Source organism: Pinus tabuliformis, chromosome 3_1 (assembly GCF_031772625.1).
Source record: "Pinus tabuliformis cultivar Carrire ecotype Pingquan chromosome 3_1, CPIR1, whole genome shotgun sequence".
Lineage (NCBI taxonomy): Eukaryota > Viridiplantae > Streptophyta > Pinopsida > Pinales > Pinaceae > Pinus > Pinus tabuliformis.
The window spans coordinates 488,959,918-488,971,666 of NC_142301.1; the positions used below are offsets into that span (position 1 = coordinate 488,959,918).

At 33.1% G+C, this 11,749-nt stretch overlaps 1 pseudogene; it reads right to left on the minus strand.

The window, feature by feature from the left end:
* Positions 1-8,310: 8,310 nt before the first annotated feature.
* Positions 8,311-9,853, minus strand: LOC149187931 (allene oxide synthase 1, chloroplastic pseudogene; annotated as a pseudogene).
* Between the last annotated feature and the right edge of the window lie 1,896 nt (positions 9,854-11,749).

Below are 11,749 nucleotides of genomic sequence, written 5' to 3' on the forward strand. Positions count from 1 at the left end.
CTCATCAAAACTCCCTTTACAACCTAGATTCCTTTCTAAAATTCACACACTTATATTTACATGAGAAAATTAATTTATACAAATCAAAATTAGGGAATCTACTCTCTTTAAGAGATTCAAATACCCTTTTAAACATGTACAACAAATGATGGATTTGGGTTTATATTGCTACATCACATACGCAATGCAAATATAATTTTCTAGCCTATTGGTCTGGCATATTTATCTAACCTAGTTATCTATCTATTGGTCTAGCATATTTCTCTAATTGTATTCTATGTTTAAGATGAGACTTTATAAATTTCTTTCATAATTGTTTAAAATACTATGAAATAGTTATTAAACAACAAATAGTTGAAGCTGAAGCAAATTCTCATTATAGAGAAAAGTGACACCAAAACCAACATAGTTACAAAGCCCCACAATGTATATGATAAGCTTTTAAAGCTAAAAGCTAAAAACTTTTAGTCATAAGATTTTTATATCAATCCATGAAAAGTCTTTTCATGAAACATAATACTTCAGAAGTAATTAATTTTCTAATACAAAGTAATATTTTGTGGATTTTATATTAGTAAGGTATAACTTAGAAGACTTTTGAAAATCAAATATTTGCCACAAAAGTTTAGTATTTTAAAATTAAGAACTACTACAAAGAAGATTAGTAGATCCATTTTAAAATATTTGCCAATTGGTTGGGAGCGCATATCATTTTGTTTCCATAATAATTCTGGATAGAAAAGAGGAAAACCATCTCGATTGAAACAATCTAGTTCCAACGAATGATGAAATAGCTAAAGAAATACAAAATATAAGACAAAAGATTATATTCCTGTTTTAACCGTGCAAAAGTAAAAATCACCAGGTAAATTAGCATTTAGAGGTTGCCGGACATGATTAAATTACATTGTGTCTTGTCAATATCTAGGATACTACCCAAATATTATCTCATTCCAAAAAAATCCAAAAGACATGAGGGGACCTCAAAAAATTATATATAATTAAAAATGTTTTATATAGCGGAACTGAATAGCCCTTGACATCAGTACTAGGAACATCACAGGCATATATGCTTGCCAAGAATTTACGTCATTGTCCTCTCATCTGTCACACATAAGATGCTTTTTCTGTTAAACATATGAGCGCACTTTCTCCCCTTCCAAGTGACAATAACGATCATTCTTGGGAAGCATATGCCCGTGATGCTGACCCTAGCAATGATTCTAGTCCACTATTGAAATGATTCTAGCATATATAATTTTTTGATTGTGGAATGAAATAATATTTTGTTAGTATCCTAGATATTTTCAAGATTTAATGTAATTTAATCCTATCCATCAACCCCACACTGTTGATTTACTTAGTGATGTTTACTAACTAGTTTTTTATTTAAAGAAACTCAATCTACTAACTAGTTTTTTATTTAAAGAAACTCAATCTCCTCATTTGGATCATGGGTTGAGAGGAGTGAAGCAAGAGTTTTAAAAGTCTAAGCTTAAGTGAATACATCTAGAATCTACAATGAGGTTGTTTCAACATTCAATATATTCTTTTCCTGTCGTTAAAATTTCCAAGAACTAAAATTTATTCTAAGTGTGCCTTCCTATATCTACTTTGAATCATTCCTCAATGTAATTTGTCGAGCCTTTTTCTGAGACATAATTAAACTTGAGTCATCTTTTCCAAATTGTTATTGCACTACAATTTGATGATCAATGACATCTCTATTAGAAATTTATGTCACCTAGCTCACCTAGAAATGTTAGAGCTCCGCTTTCAATGTAATTGGTGGAGCCTTTGACTAAGAAATAATTAAACTTGAGTCATCTTTTCCAATTTGGTATTTCACTACAACTTGATGATAGATGACATCTCTATTAGAAATTTATGTCACCTAAATCATCTAGAAATGTTAGAGCTCTGCTTAGTACTAAAGGCGCTAAATGCACATCAACATTGGTGGTGATAGTGAGTCGCATGTTTTCTCTATATTAATAAAATAATAACAAATTAAATATATTTTATATAATAATAATTTATTTATAATGGAAATTAGCTCATTACATCCATAATTCAATGTCATGGCTCATATATGTTATCTAAACATTTCGACTTGGTAAAATTACAAAAAAAAATAAATTAAATAAAAGAAATAAAATTAATAGTTAAACGAGCCTAGATCCATCTTAACTACGGATCTATCAAACTTCTATAGGAATCAAATCTCTCGAGGTGCAAACCTTTTTTCAAATTTTGCACTTAGAAAAAAGATTCGCACCTAGGGAAATTTGATCCCTAAGATAAGATGGATCTAAGTTGTACTCTATATCAATGACTTTCAAGATGTACCTCAACTTTTAAATGTCATTTGAATGTGTTAATTTCACAAATTTTCAAATCTCCTTTAAGAATATGTATGTAAATATTTGTAACGGTTATATGCATTTCCAAGTCTTAACTTTTAATAAACCTGAATTTTTTGCACTGATGGGTAGTTAGGTTGGTTAGAGTCTCCATTCAAGTCTTTTGACTCTCTGTCATTCGTACGGGCATGTTCACTTTTCGTGGTGTCCATCAAGAATTTTCTGAAAAAAAATTATAATAAAAATAAAAATAAACCTGAATTCTTAAATCATGAGATGCCCAAATTCACGTCTCCCTGAATTCATCAAAATCAAGCTCAAATTATTAGATTCCATGGCCAATGCTTCTAATATGGAACAAAAAAGTAATAATAATACAAATAAAATTAAACCTCATTCTTACCTCATAAATCATGCGTCCTGCCCAAGATTATAATTTTTTAAATTAATATTTAATAAAAACAATTGGTGTACATTTATTTATTGAATGTATATAATTCTCAACTTGTATTAGCGAACCATTACCTTGAAGAAAAGATTAATATTATTTGTAATTATAAAATATTGAATTAATAAAAATGAAAATATGAAGATTAATAAGTATAAATAAAATAAGCTCTTGAGGCATTTCAATTGGCGATGGTCGTGAAAATGAATCATTATGGACTAGGGTTTTAATCCCCCTGATTAATTATGAATTTGTAACTTTGCTACCTAGGCTTCAATATGGTGATTATTTATGCTTAATTATTGTTGGCTTTGAATGAATGCAACACATGATGTCCGCTTTCATTGACCTAATTTGACCATGGTGAACTTCATTTCAAGGTGTTTTTACTTAGCTAAATGTGGTTAACTATGACAAAATTCATCTCAATTTGTTAACTATAGTTGGCCTTCCTGACTATGACTGATTGTAGTTGACTATTATTTGAAGTATGTTTTATTTCGTTAAAATTGGTTTATTAGACTAGTTGACTATCCTTAATCAACTATGCCTATGCCCACAATAACAATGGCCTAATTTTATTTCATCTTAATAAAGACTATGGTTTGTTTTGTATCGATACACAACATTGTTATGTGTTTTTCCAACTCCTTCCACACCATAACACAATAACCAATTTTAGTAAGCCTTCAGGCTTCATATTTAAATTACACTGCTGACCGAGTGCACAAGTTCTTGGAACACAATAAATCTGATAAATGGAGGTTGTAATAGACGAAAGAATTTATGTCAATTAAGGCCATCGACTAACGGGATTGCCCAACACTCGTCGAGCTTACCAGTTCTTCAACGTTTTTTTTGGAGGGCGATGGTAGTAAACAAAGCAATAAGGAAGACTTATGTTTGTTAAGCTTATCAATTGACAGTGTTGTGTGAAGGATTCATTCAATATACTTTTCCTTACATCACAGTGGGTCTCCTTATTGAATGAGAACATTTACGTGCTGCAATCACAGGGTTCCGTCAAATCGATGGTTAATAGGGCCTCAAGGCTTGTCGAGTTTCAGAACTCAAAGGGGGTATGGAGGAAACCCAGTGATAATTTTTCCTGAGTACATGGAGGGCCTAATTTTGTTGGGGGCAGGCTCTCTTGTTCCAACTTAGCACTATGAAACCCCTCTCGCGATAACCATTCTAGTTTAATTAAGAATCTCGCACTAGGGCAGAACCTCGTGCTGCGAGAAACTTCAATTCAATGGATAATTTATGCTCGTTAGTTCTTACAACCCATTGCGATTTCCTAGTTGGGTAGTGGTGATAGATAAAGAATCTGACAAAATGGCTTTTGTTGCCATCAATTTACGAAGGTGCCAAAGGTCGGCACACATTCTTATCAGAGCTCCCTTCACTCTATTACAAGTTAATTTATACATCTTCGGACTTCGTTTTCATTCATCAATTCTCCTTTCACACCCACACTCATATTCACATACATAGATTCAACTTGTATTCTCAACATGATTTATACATACAGGGCTTATGCACAAAAGCACTCAAAATGAACAAACATTTATTGAGTTAGAATTACACACTAAGGCCTCTTTGGACCAAACCATCCTCTCGCCTACTTACAATGTGCAAAGACTACATATATGGGAGGAATTAAGCATCTCCACTCACCACATGATATTCACACCAGGCTACAAGGATATTCTTGTGAAGGCTGAATTTTCTACATGCACCTGTAAATTCATATTCAACCATTGCTAGACTATAAACACATCTATCACAAATACATTGATTCCAAAGCACGAAGATCCAACATACACAATAACAAAGGATAATTTCACACAATTTATACCAACACAAGATTTATACAATATAGCTTTATTACACAATAGTTTTCCCTTTTCCACTCTTCCTCTTATACCTCTCATGGTCCTTAGCCTCTCCTAGCTTTTTCTCCCTCTCTATTCATCTCGTCCCCTCTGACGTTTAACTAATCAAAATATCTCGATTACATCATGAAGGTTGTAACTAGCAATCCTTTAAGAGATCTACATTTGTCCTCCTTTAGAAAATACATAATATATCAACCTACTTATTTGTCTCTTTTATAATTCTCCACATGGCCAAAAATTTTAGTTCATCAAAACTCCCTTTACAACCTAGATTCCTTTCTAAAATTCACACACTTATATTTACATGAGAGAATTAATTTATACACAGGAAAATTAGGGAATTTACTCTTTTAAGAAATTCAAATACCCTTTTTTAACATGTACAACAAATGATGGATTTGGATTTATATTGCTACATCACATAGAGAATGCAAATATAATTTTCTAGCCTATTGGTCTGGCATATTTTTCTTAGTTATCTATCTATTGGTCTAACATATTTCTCTAATTATATTCTTTCTTTAAGATGAGACTTTATAAATTTCTTTCATAATCATTTAAAATACTATAAAATAATTATTAAAGAACAAATAGTTGAAGCTGAGGCAAATTCTCAGAAAAAGTGGCACCAAAACCTACATAATTACACAGCCACAATGATTCCTATTAGATGCTCTAACTGGAATGGCCGTTGACATTAGTACTAAGAATATCACCGGCATATGCTTCCCAAGAATTTACGTCATTATCACATGGAAGAGGAGAAGATGTTGAAGCAACTCCTGTGATCCAATGGTCTTGAGACAGAAGAAACGTCCGCTCACAAGAAGCTGTGTGCAGGGAAGGACATCGTTGGCACTATCGATCACGTCTTTCTGCAATATAATTCATCTGCCATAAGTATATATAATTTTTTTATTGTGGAATGAAATAATATTTTGTTAGTATCCTAAATATTTTCAAGATTTAATGTAATTTAATATTGTCCATCAACCCCCACTACTAATTTACTTAGTGATGTTTACTAAATAGTTTGTTATTTAAAGAAATTCAATCTCCTTATGTTGATCATGGGTTGAGAGGAGTGAAGCAAGAGTTTTAAAACTCTAAGATTAATATATCTAGAATCCATAGTGGGTTGTTTCAATATATTCTTTTTCTGTGGTTAAAATTTTTAAGAGCTAAAATTTATTGTGGGCGTGCTTTTCTATATTTTTTTTCTTTGAGTGTGTCTTCTTATATTTACATTAAATCATTTTTTTTTTCTAAGAAATAATTAAACTTGAATCATTTTTTCCAATTTGTTATTGCACTACAATTTAATGATAAATGACATTTCTATTATAAATTTATGTCACCTAACTTAGAGCTCTGCTTTGCACCAAAGTCACTTAATGGACACCAACATTCACTTAATGGACACCAACATTGGGCGGTTACAGTGATTTGCATGTTTTCTTTATATTAATAAAATATTTTACAATATTGTTGGTGATAATGAGTATCCCTTGAGTATAGGAGTGATGTGTAAGTGTAATATAAGAAAGTTTGTAAATATTTTTACATGTAGTTTTAATATGTTGAATTTAAATTTAATTACTAAGTACATGATAATATAAGAATATGGTTAATTATGGATATTCACATCTACTTTACCATAGATATTATTACCTTGTAAATAGGATTTGCTACAATACCATGGCCCAATACCATGTCTCATCAATACAATATGTCCAAAAACCATTTTTCATTTCACAATCAAAATATTTTATTTGAATTTAATTTTATAACATTTTTTAACTGAATCTAAAATAAAAAAAAATAAGATTATAATTACTTTTGAGATATATCTATACCTCTATCACATTAAAATATCTAAGATCTAAATAGTAGCTATAAATTAAGATCCATTTTACCATATAAATTAAGATAATAATTTTGTAACCATATTTAAATTTCATTAATAATCACCTAAAAACTTAATACTTACATTATACCAATATTTTTACTCATTGATATTCACCCCCATTTTACATGGATATTATTAACCATACTATACCATTAAGCACACAAAAACTTAATACTTACAATATATCAAAAATTTTAACTATGGATATTCACCCTCACTTTACCATGGATATTATTAAACATATTATACCATGGGCCAATATGATGGCTCATCAATAACACATGTCAAAAAATTATATCTTATTTCATAATCAAAATAATACTTACAATATAACAAGATTTTTAACTATAAATACTCACCCCATTTTACCATGGATATTATTAATCATACTATACTATGGGCCAATATCATAACTCATATATGTTATCTAAACAATGAGACAATTAGATATCTATTTTCGACCCTTATTTTTCTATAAAATTTTAATCTAGTCCACCCATCCCTATACATGAATGGAATAACGATCTATTCAATAGTTAGTATGCTTTTATTAATGGAATAACGATCTATTCAATAGTTAGTATGCTTTTATTAGCATTGTACAAACTGACTCATCTTTAGTCTTTGGAATAGTACAGTTTTCATGAATACCCATTTTCAATCACTCTTAATAAAATTTAAGCTTAAAGTTAAACTTCTTTCAAATAGTATAGTTATGCCCATTTTCAATCACTCTCTATAAAATTTGAGCTTAAAGTTAAGCTTCACATAAACCAAGTTAAACCTTACAAATTAAACCCCACACTAACCTTACTGTTAATCATTTCATCATTTCAAAGTTAGTGAAAGCGGAGACAAGACGAGACTGAAACACGGTTATATGCGTTTTATAACGCTATATATGATTTGAGTGTAAACAAAAATTATGTGAAAATCCAGCATCTTTCGGACTTTATTATTAGACTGCAAACACAGCCACATATGAAATGCCTGCATTGCTCTTAGAAATCGGTAAGGACATTGTTGAACATGATATGGTAATGGCCTGAGAAGTGGAGCATGTAAATATTAGAATAGATTTATTTTAAGCAAAGATTTAATATAAATTGAGAAGGATTAATTTATTTATTTCTATTTACAAATTTATTTTCGAGACTAAAAAATATCTTATAATTTTTCATTGTTTAAATTATAAATGTTATAAAAATTATATAATATTTGCATTGAGTTATTTTATCAATCTATATTATAATAGTTTGTTTTGTTAGTAATATATTTTTAAGTATAAGTCAATATGAATTTATATTACAAATTTTTATTAATAATGCATATTTATTTAAACATTTTTTTTATATATATAAATATATATGAAATTGATATGAAGGATTAAAATATTTTTGAAAAGTATAAAATTGATAAGTATTTACATAATTTTTTTTTTTTTTACTTTTAGTTATTTATGAACATCTAATTAAATATATAGCTTTTTTTTTTATTACATATCATATTGTTTTTCTATTTAAAAAATATTGTTTTTTTATTTTTATTATACAATGTATTACTTTTCTATTATATTTAGTGAGCATTTTATTTTTATTTAAAATAATTAATATCAATCCAAATTAAATACAGACATACTTAAAAATAGCTTTCACAAACAGTAGAATGAACATATGCCTCAATAAAATATTGAAAAAATTTTAACAGTAAAGAGGAGAGAAACCCATAAATTGAAATCTACTTTGCAACTTACATGATAAAAGTTTTAGAAGAAAGAGCCCTTAGTGAGCATCGTAAGTGTGACAGACGAGGAAGACGACTTTTCTATGGCAAATGAATCATATCGCACGAAGAAGTACGCCAGCAACAGGCGACCCATAGTGCCAACGATATCCTTCCCCGCACACTGCTTGTTCTCTGCAGACGTTTCTTCTGTTTCACGGCCATTGGACCACAGCAGGTGCTTCAGCATTTGCTCCCCATCCTCGCCCATGAATCGTCGTGGAACGAACTTCTCTGCCTTGTAGAACAGTTTGGGATCCCGGGTTGCAAACGGTTGGTACCCGCACAACATATCGCCCTTCTTCACTGCATAACACCCGCCGTGGGATTCGACGAAGAAATCTTCCTTGGCTTTCCCGCACTGCAGTGGCACAGGCGGCTCTATCCTCATCACTTCGTACGCAGTAGACCGAACCAAGGCCATGCTCTGGAGAGCCTTGCCATTGAGTCCCCCATGTGCTTCAACAGCTCCGCGGACCTCTTCGGCCAGTTCTGTGTGCAATTTGCCGCCGGCGTCGGCAATATATTTGAGCATACTGGTAAAATAAATGCGCAGTCCCCCGAAGGCGTTGAAAGCGATGTAAAACACAAGATTATTGCAGGCCTCTTCTCTGTTCAGGCCAAACTGCTTTTCGGCCACATCCAGCGCCGAAGTCGCATTCATCCACAGGAAATTATAGAGTTTGTGGTAATACTTGGAGACGAGGAAGAAGGGCAGAGGAAATAAATGGATGGTGAGCTCGTCCAACAGTTTCGGAAGGACGCCTGAGCTTATGGTAGGACCGGCCACAGCAGCGACCCACTTTATGATACAGGAAGGACCATCGGTTCCGAGGCTGGCTGGGCCGGGAGCCACCGGGTCAGCGCCGGCAATGGACCGGAAAAGAAAATTACACAGCAATTGATCCATCTGATCACTGAAACTTGCCTTCCCGCTACTCGCCATTTCATTCTCGAGGGCCACGCTGAGCTCATCGAACACCTTGGCAAACTCTGGAAAATTTCTCTCTCGATTTCTGCAGAGTAAATCAAGGCACCAGCGCTTAAACCTGTGATGTTTTTCACAAGATGGGTCCATAAAAATGGTAGGCCTGTATCCGCCGGTGAATTTGAGGCGGGGCATGTAAGAGCCCAACAGATAACTCTTATCCACCTTACTCAAATCGTAGAGCACGGGAAGCTCTTACCATCTAGCAATATTATGACTCCATTCTACGAGAAGAAAGGCGGACCAGGCGGCATATTCACTCTGAACACTGTGCTCTTGTATTTCTCCACACGACGTTCGAAGAATTTATCTGTTCCTTTGAAATATTCGAATCGATCCAAGATGGCTCCAATAAAGGAAAGGCCATAAGTTCCAGGGATCTCCATTACAGGAGACCGCTCTGGTGCGGCCGCGCTTGGTGTCTCCATCGTCTTACCGGTCTCTAAACTTACTGAAATATGGTAAAAAGAACCCTTTTCGAACCTAATGTAATGTGCTGTGCTGCGGTGGAAGGTAGCGACTATATGGCACAGACAGGGCATGAGGAACCACGTGCAATATTAAATAGTTTCATCTAATGGGCTCTAAGCAATTTCCAAGGCAACAGGGTTTCGAAATAGGTTATTCATATTATAGACAAAATAGAATTATAGTGAATAACTAGTTCTCTTAATAGTTTAATATTATTCATCACGATTATATTTTTATATTCTTTATAAATATTTCTATAAAATAAAATAGAACTTTCTTTCTGGAACTTTTTATTACTATGATAAAAAGTTACATATACATGCTGCAGTTTCCATTTTGCTATAGTACATCATATAATTCTGCTAGAAAGCTATTCTGAGCTTGAGCAGAGCTTCCTCAAAAGAGGAAAAACAGCTCCCTTTCTCAGCATTGTCAAAAAGAGCCAACAGTTTCCTTATGTTTGATAGCAAAAACAGCAGCTAGCATCTTTTCCCGGGCTACCTCTATCAAGGAAAACAACCCAAGACGAAAAAGATTGCACAACAAAAAGACTTGAAACAGATTTTTCACATGACAGACTTTTCAGCTATATTCAAAAAGAAAAATAGTATGACCAGTTCATCTATGTGCCATGATTATGCAATCTGAAAATAAGGAGGCTGGTCCGAAAGGTGGACTTCTCCATTGATTTCCTGCACTTTTCTCCAGCTGCCCAGATCTTGTTGAAGAACTTCTTTCGAAAGCTTGTCTGCAGAGCCATTTCGTTCCCTGTAGATATGATGAATGGAAAAAGTATTAAAAGATAATTTTAAATGTTGTATTTCTTCCAATAAAGGATGCAAGATATAATTCTGACAACTGCTTTCATCATTTATCCATTTGATAACATTTAATGAATCCCCAAAGATCTGAACTGTGAAGATGTTGTTGTGTATCAGTCGACATAGAATAAGCTTAAGAGCAGATAATTCTGCAAAATTATTGGAGCCACTACCCAATCCTATGGAATCTTTTAGGGAATGTCTTCCGTTTATGTGAACAATTAAACCTGCTCAGCTTTGTTGTTTTGAGGGGCTCCGTCAAAGTAAGCCCATGGCACTCCATCCTTGATTTGTTCTTCTCCAACCTGTTTGGGCGTCCTTTCTTCCTCTGAATCTGGGATATTTGAATAAATTGATGAACACTGGACAGCAATTGATTCAACAGTGGTTTCCTTGTCCTGAAAAATGCATCTGTTCCTTGCAATCCAAATGCCCCAGCATATAATAGGGGGCAAATTCCTTAATTTCTGAATTGAATTTTGGTGCCACCATTTGTGCCAAGCTTCATCAATATTATCCCCTTCCCAGGCTATTGGCGAATGAATAAGCTTCTCCACCTCCAACCATACCTTTTTGACTACAAGACAACCAATAAACAGGTGCGCTATAGATTCTGAGTCATTTTTCCACATTGGGCATCTTCCCGGCCCTTGTTTAAATCTGGATTGCAGAATGTCCCATGTAGGGACTTTCCCTTTCAAAATACACCAGAATAATAGTTTTGCTTTGGCACGACACTTTAACTTCCATATCGATTTTGCCCACCATTTTGGATCTTCCCAACCTTTTTTTGTCATGAGGAACTTGTATCCAAATTTTGGGGAATAGCTTCCAGACTTAGCATGAGCCCATACCAGCTGATCTGGTTTGTCCTTAAACCTTACATTTGATCTAGAAAGTTCTTGAATGTATACCTTCCAATCGTTCCTAAAATAGAAGTTAATAGTACTTAAAAAAAGATTGACCAAGTTTTGATACGAAATGTGGTCTTACTTAGCTTCATAGATACAACATGTATTTCTCTTAAACCATAACTTGAGTTGATTGAGTGATGAAATAGGCTTTA